Genomic DNA, 19,450 nt, shown 5'->3' with positions numbered 1-19,450 from the left:
GCCGAATACTCTATTAGTTCAAATAGAGTCAACCTCCTACTGGAACACATGAACGATGATAGAGAGGAAAATATCCTCTGGTTCATCAACCCTCAAAATTGTGCATCACGATATACACATGTGTCACCCCACCAAAAATCATGTGATCTTTTGGGATGGATAAAATGCCGTTTAAAAATTCAAGCCAATTTGAGAGGAAGATATCTGGTGAAAAAAAATCCAATGTCTTGAAAATTATACCAATCTGTTTCAATGAGGTCATTTTTGAATGAGGAAAGTTGAATTTCTAATTTCTAACCAGTCTTCAGCACATTTTTCATTTATTATTTTATTCTCAGAGTTATGAGGAAAATGCAGAGAATGGCACAAAGTCATAATGCTCATTGGGAGAGCTGGTGGGGGGATGATGGGTCGAATGGCCTCCTTCTGCACCGTAAGAATTCTGTGATTCATACAGTTTATATATTTCTGAGTAAGAACAGTTGTCCTTCCAGCCTATCATGTAGACTTTAGAGAATTGGTTAGCTCAGTTGGCTAAATGGCCGGCTAGAATAGCTTGTGTCCTTGCCTTGTCCTTGAAATATCATGGAATAAGCCAACTTTGGGCAATGATAATGTTGCATAGAGAGAGAGTTTTGGTTTGAGGAAAGGGGCTTCCAGCATCTTAGAGTACCTTACAGCAAATTCACTGTCCCACTCTTTGAAAATTAAGGTGACACTTAATTGGGAGCTGATATAGAATGAGCACTGAGGTGATGAGTTTCCATGAAGCATGTAAGAAAAAAAATGTCCTCAAAGCAACCCTGAAGAGGTCAAGCATCGCTGCAGATTCATGGGAGTCTGTAACCTCTAACCAGCCAACACAGAGAAGTGTCATTTGAGACAGCACCAAAACCTCAAACTGCTTCATTGAGAACATAAAGAGGCAAAGCTGAGATATTGGAGAGAGTGCACAAGCCTCCAAGCCATTCCCGACTCTTCAAGTCCTGCATGTGGGCAATGGCCCACTTTGTGTCAATGTGGAAGTAGATTCATTATGATCTAGCTCCAGCAAAACAAAATACCGTAGATTGTGGCATATAAGGTGACCCTTTTTGTTTTGCATTGAATTTCCAATGTGTAAGTTGACTCATTTTTCTGTTAAGAAATGTTCTACTCACATTAGAAGTTGTCTTCAATTTTGTGATTTGGAAATGCAAGTTTTAGTCAACTTATAAATTGGTGCATGAGTTCAAGCAGGACCATGTTGCCAGGAAGATGTGTGAGAGTTAAGATATGCCTACACTGAGCATGGTGAGAAGAATGAATAAAGAAGATGGTTTCAATTTGAAAGTTGCAATATCTGCTGACTCGTCAAATAACTGTGCTGCAGTGAGGGAATTCGATGTCAGGTTAAAAAACTGGTGCAAGAATGGAAGCAAAAGTAATCCGTCCTGAAGAAGATGCCCAAGACTGATTGCTGAGCCATCAGAATCCAGGCTTTAGCCTGACCTTGAGAAGCATGTATTGGAATGGGTCCTTGAGAATTTTCAGAATGTTTATGTTGTCACCAGAGATGAAATATATATACACACACATGTGTATATATGCACTCATATGTATATATAAGCGGACCGAATCTAACCCTCAGTCCAGTAATATATTCAGAGAGCAGCTGGTTGGCATGGTGGTACAGTGGTCAGCACTGCTGCCTCACAGAGCCAGGGTCCCAGGTTCAATTCAGGCCTCGGGTCACTGTCTGTGGTGGAGTTTGCACATTCTCCCCCTGTCTGTGTGGGTTTCCTCTAGGTGCTCTGATTGCCTCGCACACTCCAAAAATGTGTGGGTTAGGTTGATTGGCCATGCTGAATTGATCCTCGTGTCAGGGGATTAGCAGGTACATGGGGGTAAGGGAATAGGCCTGGGTGGGATTGTGGTCGGTACGGACTTGATGGGCCGAATGGCCTCCTTTTGTACTGTAGAGGTACTATGATTCTATGATTTATGGAATAATATCTAGTGTTGAGGCAGAAAGCTAACATTGATCAGAGACTACCAAAAGACCTTGATGCCAAAATTACAAAGGTTCAGCATTCATTGTCAAATGATAGCAAAAACGTGAGTATCGATTATGTCACATCAGCAGCGTGAATGAAATTTCGATATGCCCCACAGCTGAACTGTGGAGCAGAAAGGTTCAAAAACAGTTCTAGTGTAAACCACAGAAAGTAAACGAGATTTGCAGTGGTTAGCCTGCATGGTCAACAGCTGGAAATTAAAGCCAATTGTAATTTTCAAATGTTAAATTTTGCCGAACATCCCTGCAAGAGTTTTTGTGCACATCCATGATGATAACTCAGTGTGGAGTGAAGCTGTGGATAATGTGTGCAATAGGTGCCTGATGACCTATGCCAAGAGTGCAGCTTATTTGTGCGTGGGGCACACTCAGATTCAATATAACATTGAGATCAAGGGGCACCTGTGAAGAAACAACCCCCATAGTGGAGTTATACCAGGGGATTTTACCATCTGCAGTTCAACCTTTGAATATGGATTTTTTTAACTCTGTTGCTACGTCTTTTAGGATCCTACGATATAAGCTATCAGACCTGGGGACTTACCTATCTTTAACCCCATCAGTTTGTGTAATACAACTTTGAGTGATACTAATAGTAATTCCCCCTCCATATTCTTTAGTTTCAATGGAAAGTTTTAAGTGTCTTCCACCATGAAAATGGATGCAAAATATTTGGTAAACTCCACTACTGTTTCCTCATTCTGCATGACTATCTTCTCACATTTATTTTCTCAGGGGCCTTCATTCATTTTGACCCCTTTCTTCCTTTTTATATATCTAAAGAAGCTCTTACTGTCAGTTTTTATATTCCTCACTAGTTTGCCCTGGTAGTTTATTTTCTCTTTCTCTCTTTTCATTATCTTTTTATCCTTTGCTGGATTCTGAATTTATCCCAGTCTTTGGGGCTATATTTTCTTTGAACTTAGTACTCTCCTTAACTTCCTTGTTTAGCCACAGCCAGAAATGCAGACATTCTATCAACATCTATTGAGAGAGCAGGCTGTTCACATTTCAGACTATCACTCTCCTCTGGAATGAATCATAGAATTCCTACAGTGTAGAAAGAAGGCATTCGGCCCATTGAGTCTGCACCAACCACCCGACAGAGCATCCCACCCCCTCCAACCCCACACAATGGATTGAGCATTGTTGCACTGGGACCTTTGCTACACTTTCAAATTAGAAATTGCCGAAGTGACATGGACTCCACCTAAAAATCGACAGACAGAAAGTGAATAGACCATGAAGGTGAAAATGGTAAAAAGCAGATTCATATGACAGACAGACTCATGATCCAAGAGGGCTCACAGACAAGTGGCAATGAAACCAGCCCTCGACTGTTGAGTTCAGTTCAGTTTTTCTATGGATACAGTCAGTTTCAAATACAACGCTGCAGATTAATTGAAACAATAAGCTTTTTAGATTGCAGCTAGCCTCTTATGCAAAAGAACCTCTGACTCTATTACTTCTATTGCCACTTACATTTCCAAAAACGCAATTATAAATACATCTGCAATAGGCAGCCATGCATAATGCTATGATTTATGGCTGTGATCGGAGAGGAAAAGTCAATCTAATTGCTATGGCATTATGTTTTATGTTTAATTTATTATTAAAATAACATCAGTTCAACTCTATTTACCTCGACAAGAGTTATGAGTTATGTAAGTGGGTTAGAGAGGCAATTAGAAACATTTTTGCAGAGAGGAGAGATTCAGATATATGAAGCAAATGTGAATGGGTTGTGTTTATGTAGAATGGGATACAGAAACCCCTGGGATTTTGAAGACTATTAAAACAAAGTAGACTAGTTTAGAATAGGGATCACAATGTGCTTTATTTATACCATAAGGAATCACAATCATGCAAAGGTATTGAATGCGTAGACTCATATATTGGTAGAGAATTTTGAACAAATATTGTAGATTTAAAATGTATTTTTAAATGTCTCGTAAGCTTTGGCCAAGATGCAGCCTGCCCCAAAACATAACGGAAAATGAGTAGAACTAGACAGGTCACATTCTTTGGAAACAATAAGATATAGAATATATTCACTATTATTAATAAGAGACCTTGCAGCAGCAAGATATCAAAGTTTTAAAATGAATAGAGGCATTTAGCTTGTGGTTGCAGTGAATAGATGTATTCAATTTTTACTGACAAGGGATAGCCAGCAGGCAAGGTGAAATGACTGCTTCTTTGCACCTATGGTTTGCAGGTGGTGAGGGCAATCCTTGAACCCATTGGATTTGCATAAGTAAGGTTGCTAGGCGATAGGGGGACGAACTTCCGGGTCCAGTTGACCAATCAATTCGCAATTCTGATAGAAAGTAGAATGCGATTGGCCAAGGTAAATAATGTAATTGGATCATCCCGTTTGAATGACAGGTTGGGGGGGGAGAAATGAATCTTCGAAAAGGTATATCTGTTTTCCACATGCGCTGTAATGTCAGAGAGAAGTTTGAATCTGCCAGCTGTCTCTCTCCCAATGCGTATTGGTCAAATAAAGAACGTCTTTAACTGCATACTGTCTTTCGCGAGTCTTTGTCTCAGCTCAATACATGACACCAGAGGGAAGCACCCAGGCAAATCCCCTTACAGTTTAGAACCTGGCTGATGTTAAACGCAAAGGTATCCCAAAACCAAGAAGGGTACCTCGGAACACTGGTTCTTAGTGGAATATATTTCCAATGTGGTGTAATGTGAGAGAAGATATGTGAATCAGTGAGGAAGAATTGAGTGTTGCTGTGATCAATTATAAAAGAATATTTATTATCTTAAAAGAAAACACACAAGAAAGACTGTAATACACAACAACATTACACCTAATTACACTAATGGCTGTACGCACACTGTATCTCATGAAGTTATTTCTTGTTCCTACCTTTTGCTAAGCTCTGAGAAATGCCTTTTTTTTCCCAAGCAACATCCAATATTATGCAAGTCTATGGGCTAAACCCAGCAGACAGTTAACCATTCCCACAGATTATTTTCCAGGTTGGGAAATCTATTTAGTGTAGAGATTCTTCTCTGTTTGAGTTTTGAGTTTAAGCAGCTGCCTTTCAGTGAGGTTTCAGGAGGTCCTACTTTCTGCTGCTGTGTGTGGTTATGATAGTAACTTCTTCTCTACCCTTTTCTCCAGTTATCTTGCCATGGATATATCACTTTTTCCCTTTGATGTTACCGACCCTGTGGACCGGGGCTTTAGCACGTTACTTCCAATTCCCTTATCTCTCCACCTGAATTCACCTCTTTCATTCACCATTGTTTCTCCCTGGTCACTACGGTAATCACTAATTCACACCTGAAAAACACCCTTGAGCCAACTGTACTTATCAGTTCCTCCTTTATCCCTTTTCTTTGTCTTATTTTTATCCCAATTTCATTTTTTAATCCTGATTTCCCTCAATTCTTAACAATAAGGTTCATCTATCAAAAAGGGACAGATTTGTTTTCTCTTGCGCACTCCTCCTGTTCCTCATGGTTTAATTGGAAGGACAATAAATTAGTTGTCCAAATAAGTGATTAATGTATTGCCATGGCCTGTGTACACAACCTGAAGGTAATTTAGAATTCCATTACTTAATTTCTTTAAAGCTGCATAAACAAAAATTGAACTTCCTCAACAAAAAATAGATATAATTGATATCAAGATTATTTCTATGTTGTCATATCATTAATATACAATCAAAATAATGGAAAATAACTCATAGAAATTAATTTTTAGTTCATTGTAGTTCAGTATGTGAGTGAATCCCGAGCAAACTAATGTCGTAGTGCCCCATTACCTCCACGCGCAGTTACCTATTCGGGTCCCCTTTACTTGTTCTATTCCTGTACCAATTAAAAAGAAAAATAGCGCTTACCTAATCACTCTTGAACCAAGCCACTTGAGATAATGTATTCCGGTCAAAGTACATTCTCATGGAGACAAAAAGTAGGACAATTGAAGTAAGAGCTCCTTGAATGATGGAAGACAGAGAGAGAGAGAGAGAAAGATGAAAACGGCGTGTATGACAGGCTGATAACATACGTGAAAATCAGGGTGAATATAACATGTTCGAAGAGGAAGTGAAAATGGATATAAGCAAGACAGAGAGTATGGGAACAGGGTTGAGCTATGAGGAGAGGCTGAATAAACTGGGCTTGTACTCGTTAGAGTTTAGAAGAATGAGGGGAGATGTCATTGAGACGTATAAGATGATGAATGGGATGGATAGGATAGAGGTGGAGAGACTCTTCCCGCTCAAAAAAGACAGTAGGACTAGGGGGCACAGCCTCAAGATAAAAGGGGGGCGGTTTAGAACGGAGTTGAGGAGGAACTTCTTCACTCAAAGGGTGGTGAATCTCTGGAATTCTCTGCCCATTGAAGTGGTGGAGGCTGCCTCGCTAAATATTTTTAAGACGTGGGTTGATGGGTTTTTGATAAGAGAGGGGATTAAGGGTTATGGGGAGAGGGCGGGAAAGTGGAACTGAGCCACGACAGATCAGCCATGATCTTATTGAATGGCGGGGCAGGCTCGAAGGGCTAGATGGCCTACTCCTGCTCCTATTTCTTATGTCCTTATGTTCTTAAAATAAACAGGAGTCCGAATGTCTTGTTTAAACATTCAAATAGTTAAGAGGATGGATGGGCTGATTAGGGATCAAAATATAATCTATTCATAGGGGCAGAAGATGTAACTGAGGTACTAAATTAAGCCTTACATCTTTTTTTAACCAAGGAAAAGATGCTGCCAAAGTCACAGCAAAGGATAAGGTAGTCCAGATGTTGGATAGGCTAAAAATTGATAAAGAAGAGGTATTGAAAAGACCGACTAGCTTAAGGTTAATAAATGAATAGGGCCAGCTGGGTGCTAAGGAATCTGCAGGTAGAAATTCGTACTGGTCATAAACTTCCAATTTTCCTTAGATTTGATTTGTTATTGTCACATGTATTATTATACAATGAAAAGTATTGTTTCTTATGCACTATACAGACAAAGCGTACTGTTCATAGAAAAGGAAAGGAGAGAGTGCAGAATGTAGTGTTACAGTCATAGCTAGATATGGGGTGGTGCTAGAGGATTGGAGAATTGCAAATGTAGTGCAGTTGTTTAAAAAGGATAAATCCAGCATCAACCGGCTAGTCAGTTTAACCTTGGTGGTGATAAAGCTTTCAGAAAGAATGAGCTCCATCCCAGAACAACATTAACAGTCATTTGGATGAGTGTAGATTTATTGAGAAAAGCCAGCACAAATTAAGGCAAGTCACTTTTAACCAACTTGACTGAATTCTTTGATGAGATCACAGAAAGTGTTGATGAGCATAATGCCAATGATACTGGATGGAATTTTCCCATCTTGCCTGCCACGGGAATTGTAGTGGGCAGCACAGGACTTTGCAAAGGTATGTCTACCTTGGGTGGGAAATCCTGCCGGTGGTGTTCATGGTTTTCCAAAGTACAAAGTCTGATGTGGATGTGTTTACCCCAGTCCAACGCCGGCACATCCACATCATTTCCAAAGTACCGCATAATAGGCTTGCCAGCAACGTTGAAACCCATGGAACAAGGGGACACGGGCAGCATGGGTACAGAGTTGATTGAGTGACATGAAACAGAGAGTTGTGGTAAATGGCTATTTTCCTGACTGGAGGAAAGTACAAATTGGAGTTTCCCAGAGATCAGTATTAGTACCACAGTTTCTCTTGATCTATGTTAATGACCCAGGCCTGGGTTTATAGAGCACAATTACAACATTTAAAGATGGCACAAACCTCTCAAACATAGGCCCATATTTTCAGACTTTCTGATGGCTGGAGGCTGGACATACCCTGGAGGATGCACTATGGGGTCCCTCAGAAATCTCAAGGACTCCACAGGAATTGACCAGGAAGCTTCAACTTCCAATCTATAATATCCCTGATACCCTGGTCCTTCTATAAAGGTCTCCAACTCTGACTGTAGACTGAATATAGACTGCTATATTCTGATTAACAAATGTACCTGAACAGACAGGTGCTACATGTCAGTAAGCATTAAGTACTTAAGAAGTTTCACTCTCCTCATTCCTGGGATGAAGGGTTTATCTTATGAGGAAAAGTTGAAAAGGTTAGGCCTATATCTGTTGGAGTTTTGAAGAATGAGATGTTGAAGTGCACAAGAGCCTGAGGGGGCTTGATAGGGTGGATGCTGAGAGGATGTTTCCTCTTGCAAGGGAAGACTACAACTCAAAGACATGGTTAAGAATAAGAAGTCTCAATTTTTAAGCCTTAAACAAGGAGAATTTTTATTCTCTCAGAGGGTCATTAGAGTGTGGAGCTCTCTTCCCCAGAAGATAGAGAAGGCTAAGTCCTTACGTATATTCAAGGCTGAGTTCAATAGATTTTTGTTAGATAGGAAGTCAGGGACTATGCGGGGCAGACAGGAAATTGAAACTGAGACCACAGCCAGATCAACTATTGAATAGTGGAGCAGGCTCAAAGGGGAAAATGGCCCATTCCTGCTCCTGTGTCTGATGTTCCTAGAAACTGCATGATAAACTAATCATATTGACTAAACATTCTAAACTCTCATATAATACAACTGGATAATTCATGCGAACTGTACACTGAACATGCAAACAAATCCCAAACTTGGATGCACAGGAACTGCACATTCAGGAGTTTGGTTCCAACGCATTTGAAGACGATGGAAATGATATCAAGGCTCATTACCTGGATCTCAATCTGCGGTAAGGTATTAAAAACATTTACTCTCATATGACTTGTGCTACAGATACACAGAATGTTAAGTTTGTGTTTGATGCAGTAGCAGATATCATCATCAAAGAAAATCTGAAGGGCTGTGGTCTCCATCCATTTCTCCTTCCTGACAATCTCTGCAGTTAAGTCACACCAATCATATCAATAATTATGAAGATGCGGATATTACATCTTGCATTTAAACAGCAATTCTGTGTTGGACAGTATGGAGACTATTCATCAGAGACATCATGGGGAACAATTTTTTCCTGGTGGTGAGAAAGAGTATTGCAAGGCAAAGTTTATAGCTAGTTACAAAACACATAGCATGGTGAGTTGTGTGGTGGCGTAAGAAATCTTGTAATCACAGAAAGCCTACGGTGCAGAAGGAGCTCACTTGGCCCATCCAGCCTGAACTGGCAAGATTTCCACCCAGGCCCTACCCCCTAACTCCACATTTTTACCCTGCTAATCCCCCTGACACTAAGGGACAATGTAGCATGGCCAATCAGCCTAACCCACACATCTTTGTAGTGTGGGGGGAAATTGGAGCACCAGAGGAAACCCACGCAGACATCGGGAAAACATACAAATACTACATCGGCAGTCGCCCAAGGCTGGAATTGAATCCAGGTGCCTGGTACTGTGAGGCAGCACTGCTAACCACTGTGTTACCTTCCCGCCCCAAAATTAAGTATTGAGTATTTAATAATTATGCATATAAATATGTAATGTAGGCTTTGTTCTTTCGGCTTTCAAATATTCTCATAACTGGAATGCTCACCTGAGTAGTTTATATTGCATGGCAACTATCTCAATAATGTGCAAATTTTTCATCTCCTCCCTCAACAGAAAGCAGAGACCTTGTTGTGCTGTCTCTCAAACTGAGCACTGGATTGGTCCCAATTGTGAAACAAGTGATGCATTGTGTCTGTAGCAGCACTGAGGTAACATGGTATAAATGGCTGAATATGAATGCTTCAGTCGTGAGAAAGACGACCATCTCCTATTTACTAAAAACTTTGTGATATTTGTTGCAAATTGGCTAAGCTGCCAATTGGACTTTGTTTAAACAAAATGTTTTGTGTGATTATTACAAAGAGGCTTGCATTTATGAGAAGATTAATAACCTTAACATTTTTACCTTGAAATTACTTAAGGCTGGTCACAGTATTTGAGAAATCTTGGGGAGAGGGTGGTGCAAGGACAAGGAAAAGCAATATTTATAGATTAAATACATTTGAATAACAAACACGATATACAGACCATTTGAATTGGGTCCCTCCAGAAGGACTCAGCAATATATTTTGTTCTACTTCTGCATGATTATTTTCAAGAGTCTAAATATACCCACGATAAGTAAATACAACAAATAGAACAATAAATAGCTTTAACAGGCTTGTTCATCTCAGCTTGTAATGCTGTGTTCCGCCTTTTAAATGCAGATGAATTGACTCAATTGTTTAACTGAGCCATGCAGAACAGAGATCTGAGGGCTGATTGTTTGGGTTACGCTGAGTTGTCAGATGTTGGTGTACACTCTTGGTTGTCAAATGCAGACAGAACCAGAGTTTGGCAGCGCGTCCCTTCATAGCCCACCTACATCATAGGGCCGATTGTCACCTTACTGTTTCCCCTTTTATCGCTGTAACCAGGGTAGTGCTGAGATGAACATTTGGGAAAGAAATACCAGTTTACAGATGGAGGCCTGTCTGTTTTGACTTTCAGGAGAAGTTTGAATTAGGAGACCAGAGCTTTTGTCAGAATTAGGCTGAGATTCAATACGGTGAAACAACGCAGTTCAGGCTTCAGTATCTTTTTTATTTCAGTCAGCGCTACAACCATTATTTTCTCAATCTGTCCACAAAGTGTCAAAGTTAATGGGTGGGGGCACTCCCAGAACAATTTTAAGGGAGCCTCACCTATTCTTGCTTAAAACAGTGCAATATTACGAGACTTTACAGTGATTTTTGCAAGTTGTTTTTCTAATTGTCTGCATCGTTATTACAGTTTGTGCCACCTCCTGTTTTTGTGTTCTCTCTCTGACAGTTTCAGCTAAAAGAAAATGGGGATGGGGAGGCTGTGGCTTGTTGAATACTTCTTGAGACGTACAAGGCACATTAACCTATTGTGTCTACAGAGAGGAAGAAGCAGCAGCTGCAGGCAAGAGAGGAAAGTCATTGAGGAGGCAATAGCAGCATCTAAGTGTTTGAATACAAAAAGAAGGAGGGATAGTGGGATCCCATTGTGTAGGGAGGAGGAAAGATGTGAAAAGTCATCTTATTTTTGCAATCTTTTCTGTGCTGTTGACATTTACCAGTCTGGACATGTCTTCATACTGCTGCTGGCTAATTTTCTAAGCAGTGTCTTTGTTTATAGGTCTTTTATAATCAAAGAATTTTTTTTTGTTTTTATTCCAACTCAATCCAATTAAATCCAATTCAGAGTCCCAACAAGTTGGGACATTCCTGATCCAAGCTGACAAGAGAGGGCTCTCACCTCCTGTCTTGGGCTTGATCTACATGATCCAAACGGATTGGAGTAGGTATAGCTCCTTCTCGAAGGCTTGATCTCATTTACATCTTAGCCAAAAGGCCGAGATGCTGCTTTAAAAAATTGCTTCGAATGAAGCTAAAATGTAACCTAATGACTTCAACCAAGTGCAGCATGTTGATACTACACTTGATCTTAGCCAAAAGGCCGAGAAGCGTTGCACAAGGATACGAAGGGTGTGGGTCATCTTGCTTTATAATTGGAGAAAGTAGCAGAAAGGCACCCGGTTTTTATGGATATGTGCACTGGCAAAGGAGGGAAGGGAAAATTTGGCAGATCCAGTTTTACATTTACTCAGAGTGAAGACACTGCAGGAAACAGTTTTCCTGACCTCTTGCCTCTGGCTGCTTGCCTTCCAGACTACACTTAGAATCCCTCATGCCTGCAGTGGCTTGGACCTGTGTGCCTCTGCCATGTGTTCTTCTTGCCTTTTGGTTCCTAGTTATTAATAATAATCACACTCTGCACAGTGGTTAGCACTGCTGCCTCACAGTGCCAGGGGCACAGTTTTGATTCCCGGCTTGGGTGACTGTCTGTGCAGAGTCTGCACATTCTCCCCAGGGATTCTGGTTTCCTCCCACAGTCCGAAAGACGTGCTGGTTAGATGGAGTGGCAGGGTTAAATTGTGTATGTGTGTGGATATGCATGTGCGTGGATATGCATGTGCATGTGTACCTTATGATGGACTGGTGTCTCTGCCTAACACATAAGAACATAAGAAGTAGGAGCAGGAGTAGGCCATCTAGCCCTTGAAGCCTACCCCGCCATTTAATAAGATCATGGCTGATCTGAAGTGGCTCAGTTCCACTTTCCCGCTTTCTCCCCATAACCATTAATTTCCTTGCCTACCAAAAACCTATCTACCCGTGTCTTAAATATATTTAGCGAGGTAGCCTCCACCACTTCAACGGGCAGAGAATTCCAGAGATTCACCACCCTTTGAAGAAGTTCCCCCTCAACTCTGTTCTAAACTGCACCCCCCCTTATCTTGAGGCTGTGCCCTCTAGTCCTGCTGTCCTTTCTGAATGGGAAAAATCTCTCTACCTCTACCCTATCCATCCCTTTCATTATCTTATGCGTCACTATAAGATCCCCCCCATCCTTCTAAACTCCAACGAGTACAGACCCAGTCTATTTAGTCTCTTTTCATAGTCTAACCCCCTCATCTCTGTTATCAGCCTAGTGAACCTCCTCTGCACTCCCTCCAAGGCCAAAATATCCTTGCGCAAGTGCGGCGACCAAAACTGCACACAGTACTCCAGCTGCGGCCTCACCAGTGCCCTGTACAGTTGCAGCAAGACCTCCCTGCTTTTATATTCTATCCCCCTCGCTATAAAGGTCAGCATCCCATTCGCCTTCTTGATCACCTTGCTGCACCTGCGGACTGGGTTTTTGCAACTCATGCACAAGGACCTCCAGGTCCCTCTGCACTGTAGCATGCTGCAGCTTTTCGCCCTTCAAATAGCACTCCCTCCTACTATTATTCCTGCCAAAGTGGATAACCTCACACTTGCTAACATTGTACTCCATCTGCCAGGTCCTTGCCCACTCGCTCAGCCTATCTAGATTCCACTGCAGACTTTCCACACCCTCCGCACAATTTGCTTTTCTACTCATCTTCGTGTCATCAGCAAATTTCGTCACCCTACACTCAGCCCCCTCCTCCAGATCATCTATATAAATGGTAAATAGCTGAGGCCCCAGCACCGATCCCTGCGGCGCTCCACTAGTCACCAACCGCCAATCAGAATAGCACCCATTGATACCAACTCTCTGCCTCCTATTAGACAACGAATCCTCTATCCATGCTAACACCTTACTCCCAACTCCATGCCCCCTAACCCTCTGAAGCAACCTTTTGTGTGGGACCTTACCAAATGCCTTTCGAAAATCGAGAAACACTACATCCACCGGTTCCCCTCTATCTACCGCATTAGTCACATCCTCATAGAAATCTAATAAATTCGTCAAACACGACTTCCCCTTAACAAATCTGTGCTGCGTCTGCTCTATCAAACAATTCTTCTCAAGGTGCCTCGCTATTTCTTCTTTGATGACGGATTCAAGCATTTTTCCAACACCCAATATCCATCGGGATAGGCTCCAACTCCCCGTAAAGTGAATTATTTCCTACCTATTTATGGATATTTACGGATATTGCAACAATAGATAACACCTGCAAAGGAAACCCAGGTAATCCAAAGGCAATGGGAAAAGGGTGATGACGAGGTGTCACTGGTCTGTGCTTTATCACCACTATTTTGTGTCTGAAAATACGTTCCCCAATGTAAATACAAAAATATCAACCTTTATCAGTCCATGGATGAACTGCACCTGTAACCAAGCACACAGGAGAGAAAGAGCTCACATTACTGATCAAAACACAAAAGACTTGTGTGATCATGGAGAAATACGTTTGAAAAATTGTTAATTTTATTATTTTCAAATGAATTATGGTTTCAGTTTCCACAATTTAAATACAAATTGATATGACAGTCAAGTAAAAAGAAATATTTGTACTACTTTGAAAAAATATATTTTATTTTACCTTGTGTGCCTGTTTGCGTGAATGGAAAAGATCCCCTGAATATTCACGCTCTCATCGACATTTATCTTTCAATTAACAGTATCAAAAACAGACTGGTCATTCATCTGAACTTTTGTTCGCTGGATCTTGCCATCCATATATTCCAACAAAGTAAGACCAGTGGTGACACTTCTAAACTAATTATTTGGCTATGAGATGTTTCGGGATGTCCTGGAAATATGGAAAGTGATATATAAATGCTAGTTCTTGTAATTTTATTTTCCTTTAATGAAATGGAGGTTGATATTGTATAAAATCAGTAGTGATGCAACTAAAACGTGGAAGTCAGAAATAAGAACAGATAATGATGGAAAAACATTCTAATGAAGTGATTATGCACAAAACATCCACTGTCCGTTCTTCTCCCAGATGCTCATAAACCATTTACAATACTGTGATTTTTATCAAGGATATTGACAGTGTGACCTTTGTAAGCAAGTGTGGATGGGAGGATCAATTTGCTCAAAACTTCCTCCCACCCTTTCTGCCATTGTAACTCTGGTGGAAATTCTTCAAAAGCTTCACTCACACGTAAGAGATGGGTGTTCCATCAAAGTCACAGTGGAGGAGCAGAAGGACCTCTTAAAAAAATTGTCTTTCTTGTCTTCCAAAGTCACAATGCCTTATTTTAAAAGGTCATGTTGCTGTAGTCTCAGATGACCATAGGCTGCTGTCTTTGAGGGGGAGAGGGGGTGATTCAATCTGATAATCAGGCAAGCTTTCCATGGATAACCTCAGCCATTATGGGAATTGAACCTGTGTTGTTAGTGTCGTGCTGCATCACGAACCAACCATTCAGCCAACTGAGCTAACAGACTCCCAAAATATATATGTACATACACTACGCTTCACTGAGCTCATTAGAAAACCTGAGGCTAATACTGTTAGGTTCCTTTGACAGCAAATATCATCTGTCCAGATCTGAGACAGTTTCACAAAAGCATCTGCTCATGGCATTTACATTCGATTGTCTAATTGCTGGTTGTAGACATCATGCAGACAATTCCACACTTTGCAAGAAGATTACACCATGCTTCTGTTCGGCGCGTCAGCAATTTGCATTCTCTGGTGACATCGAATGAAGTGAATCTGGATAGATTCCAAGAATGTTTATTGTTCTTCAACAGATATTGTTTTTTTAAAAGTGGAGAGATAAAATTGCTTTTGCTATCAAATACTGACATTGTTCATTCTGGGATTCAATTTGTGGTGAGCTCTGTGTGCAGTGGTAATATTCCAGAAATTCCCATGTGCTGTAAAATATTTAATCAAAGTCACCAACAACTTTGGTTCCACAGATAATACCAGTCCTGCTGAGTTTTCCCAGCATTTTCTGTTGCTGTTACAGATTTGAAGCATCTTTGTTAAAATATTGTATGCAAATTTAATGAGAGCACATTGACTAATATGTTGAAAGTCACGCACAGAAAACAATTGTCACATTTTTCTCACAATTACAATAAAAATCTCATATTATAGCTCGCTCCAGCCTCAGTTATTGCTGTGAAATGTACTTCCTTTCCACTTATTTTCACTGCTCCTTGGCAAAGAAGTGAAAATAAATCAAGTTTATTTATTTATTAGTGTCACAAGTAGGCTTACATTAACACTGCAATTAAGTTACAGTGAACATCAGCTACACTAAGCTTGACAGTATTTGTAAGTCTCTATGCACTGGTGTTGAATTAATTGGCTGAGTTACTAGACTATCCAATGTATTATGTCTGATCTGATCATTTCAATAGTGCAACCAGGTTCAGAAACCAGAACATCTGAAACCTTAATTAGTTTTCAGTTAATTAGTGGCTTATGGTTGACTGTCTGGGCTTTAACATAGGATGAATGAAGGGTCCCAAGGAATTGATAAAGAGAGGGATGTTTGAGGAGAGGAAAATGCAGTTATATCAACGTAATGTAAATTGGAGAGAAGTTACAGAAAAATAATATCTTACAGAATGGATGTACCTCTGATGAAAAATGCCAGTAGCGCTATCATGTTATGATTTATTTTTATCACTTATGCATCAAGTGTGCATTAAATTTAAAATGGCACAGTTTAAAGATTAAAAGTACTAGATGGAGAATCAGAACAGGGATGTACTCCCATTTCTGACAAATACCTTGCTTGGATCACTGTTAGGAGTGGCATGATGGCACAGTGGTTAGCACTGCTGCCTCACAGTGCCAGGGACCCTGGTTCGATTCCCGGCTTGGGTCACTGTGTGGAGTTTGTATGCTCTCCCTGTCTCTGTGTGGGTTTCCTCCGGGTGCTTCAGTTTCGTCCCACAGTCCAAAGATGTGCAAGTTAGGTGAATGCTAAATTCTCCCTCAATGTACCCGAACAGGCGCTGGAGTGTGGCGACTGGGGGATTTTCACAATACCTTCATCGCGGTGTGAACGCAAGCCTACTTGTGGCTAATAAATAAATCAACTTTATTGTCTGTGTGGAGTTTGTATGTTCTCCCTGTGTCTGTGTGCGTTTCCTTCGGGTGCTCCAGTTTCTTTCCATAATTCAAAGATATGCAGGTTAGGTGGATTGGCCATGATAAATTGTCCATTAATGTCAGGGTAAATATATGGCGTTATAGGGATAGGGCCTGGGTGGGATTGTTGTCAGTGCAGGCTGAATGGGCCAAATGGGCTCCTTTTTGCACTATTGGGATTCCATGATTCTATATCCAATGTGCAAAATTCTGCATTGGAATTGTTAACCTAGTAAAACTATCCACTGGCTTGCTTCAGATTTCAATGTATGAGCTGATTTTTTTTTCATGGGATGCGGATGTTGTTAGCAAGATCAGCATTTGTTCTCCATATCTAATGGCCTTATTAGGCCATTTCAGAGTTAAGGTCTGGGGTCACATATAGGCCAGACCAGATGGCAATGTTCCTTCCCAAAAGACATTGGTGAACCAGATGGGTTTTTACACAATAGATGACACCTTTGCCGGCACTAGTTTTGTATTCCAGAATTGAATTTAAATTCCATCAGCTGCCTGGGTAGAACTTGAACCTATGCCCCCAGAGCTTTAGCCTGAACCATTAGATCACTAGTTCCAGTACATTACCAGTACACTACCATCTTCCCCAAAAACAGTCCATAACCAAATGTTTCATGAAACATGAATTGCCTGAGGGTGATCTGATGGTATTGAATTTATAGACATTCCCTGGATTAAAACCCCGATGTACAATTAAATTAGCATACTGCGAATGTAGTGTGATTGCTCAGAGATTGATAAATTATGTAAGCACATCTAGCAACATTGATGGCATTTGACATTATATTATTTAAAGGCATTCTGTTGTTTCACTTTTTGATATGAAATGATCACTTTTGCCCCATTGAAGTGAATTATTTAAAAATGATGGAAAAAACAAACACATTCTGGCAGATATAGGCATTATTTTTATTTTTTATCAAATTCTTTTGAAGCTAAACTATAGAACTCAAGGATGCCTGCAATCTTGAGGTCACCAGTGACTGTTCGAAGCTACCGTGATTGACTCTCAATATAATCTTATTCTTTACCCCAGGCTGAATTCAATCTACCATGTTGGTGACCATGATACACTTTAACATGTTATTGCTTGATTAGAATGCCAATCAGGATAATCTTGGAAGAAAGTCAAGTTGATTTGGGTAACCCTTGTCATTGTGTAGCCGTTTGGAACAAACTCTTCCCACTCTTTTAGGGGTTACACTTATTCTGAATTTTACTGTCTTTGTGGAGTTTGCGTGTTCTCCCTGTGTCTGCGTGGGTTCAATGCAGAATTTTGCACATTGGATATAGAATCATGTTCTAGAGCTTTAACTGCTGCATCTATGAGAACATTCCTTAATTAGTTTGATGGAGAATTAATATGCCCTCTCACTTGTCACCTGTCTTTCATACGAATGGAATAGGGAACTTAAAAAACTGGAAAAACACATATCTCCAAATACAGCACAGAAATGTATCTTCTCTGAATGTGCATATGTTCTTTGTTTGTTGGTCATTTGAGTTTCTCCTAAATGGCAAGGCTATGTTTATTTGTGCCACAACACCAGCTATTTCTCACTTGCATCTCTGTCAGACTGCCAGCTGCTTGCATGAAAACAAGTTGGCTTGACAGAGACTAACAATAAAGTTCAAGTTATCCATTTTTAGGTCTGTGCAGCCCTTAAGCAACTGCAGGTACTTGCATCAAATCTTCCTATTATTTTCAATTGTTTCCTCTGTATAACTTGCTTCTAACGAATCAATGAATGAAAATGCTATATCATCAGGAAATTTCAATAAATGAGATTCCCAAATTGCAATAAATTCAGAGAAGAGCAGATTGTAATATCTAATTTAAGCATACTTTTTGGAAAGAACTAATTTAAAAAAATCAAGAAACCTCATTATCCAACATGGAATTTTGGATTGAGAGTCCCTTTATCAGCTCATTGAGCTAACAAGGTATATTATGTTGGTGGAGGCCATGATGTGGAGATGCCAGTGTTGGACTGGGATGGGCACAGTGAAAAGTTCACAACACCAGGTTAAAGTCCAACAGGTTTATTTAGTATCACGAGCTTTCGGAGCGGTGCTCCTTCACTCACTTGATAAAGGAGCAGCGCTCTGAATGCTCGTGACACCAAATAAACCTGTTGGACATTGACCTGGTGTTGTGAGATGTCTTACTAAGGTATATTAAGGGCTTGTTTCACAAAGGCAGAACATAAATTGAAAACATGATGTGGAGATGTTGATATGTTCTATATTTACAGATAGTTCTATGGCTTGGTAGGTATGGATGTGATTGGTGCAACTTGTGGGCCGAAGGGCCTGTTTGTGCTGTAGTGTTCTATATGTTCTATATATGTTGGACTGGGGTGGGCACAGTGAGAAGTCTCCCAACATCAGGTTAAAGTCCAGCAGGTTTATTTGGAATCAACAGCTTGAAGGAGCAGCTCTCTGGAAGCTCCTGATACCAAATAAACCTGTTGGACTTTAACCTGGTGTTGTGAGACTTCTTAAATGGAAAAGGTTCACTTTCATGATTTGTGTGACTATTGTCATGTGCACAATGTCTTTTATTGCTCTGCGGTGTGTGTGGCTGGGAGGAACAAGGGCACAAGGATGATTTAAAACCAGCCTGTTTTCTTTGAAACATGGACACCAAAGATGAGAAAAAAATGGAAGAGATATTTCTTTCAATAAGCATGCTGAACTATTAGATGGTTCATCATGATGCTGAGGTAAAGAAATGTTTACATGCAGTGCTCTGATGAAAAAAAAATTTCATCAAGAATCTCAACATAAATGTTTACATAGGAAAATGTGTATAATAAACTCTGATAGAAGTTTTACAGGAAGTACCATTTCCAAACAGGAAGTGTATGCCAGAAAATTGTTCACTAATAAAGCTGACAATCTTTACTTCATTTGGCCATGTGTAATCTTCTGGTGAGCTGGGGAGTAAAAAACATGAGATCGTTGTTGGATGGAAACAGTCTCCGTTTTAAAGTCATGTCCATTTTCTTAATTTTCATTGATATTT

The 19,450-nt window shown here is 40.4% G+C and overlaps 1 protein-coding gene and 1 pseudogene across 1 annotated transcript in view; one reads left to right on the top strand and one right to left on the bottom strand.

The window, feature by feature from the left end:
- The window catches only part of LOC145350218 (high affinity cGMP-specific 3',5'-cyclic phosphodiesterase 9A), a 109,993-nt gene that overhangs the window by 31,179 nt on the left and 59,364 nt on the right, over window positions 1-19,450 (top strand). The window lies entirely within an intron of this gene.
- LOC145350442 (U2 spliceosomal RNA) lies at window positions 11,392-11,492 on the bottom strand (annotated as a pseudogene).

The sequence above is a fragment of the Carcharhinus amblyrhynchos genome, chromosome 11 (assembly GCF_965287045.1).
Source record: "Carcharhinus amblyrhynchos chromosome 11, sCarAmb.v2.hapA, whole genome shotgun sequence".
NCBI classification, from domain to species: domain Eukaryota; kingdom Metazoa; phylum Chordata; class Chondrichthyes; order Carcharhiniformes; family Carcharhinidae; genus Carcharhinus; species Carcharhinus amblyrhynchos.
This window is presented reverse-complemented; position numbering and strand designations above follow the sequence as displayed.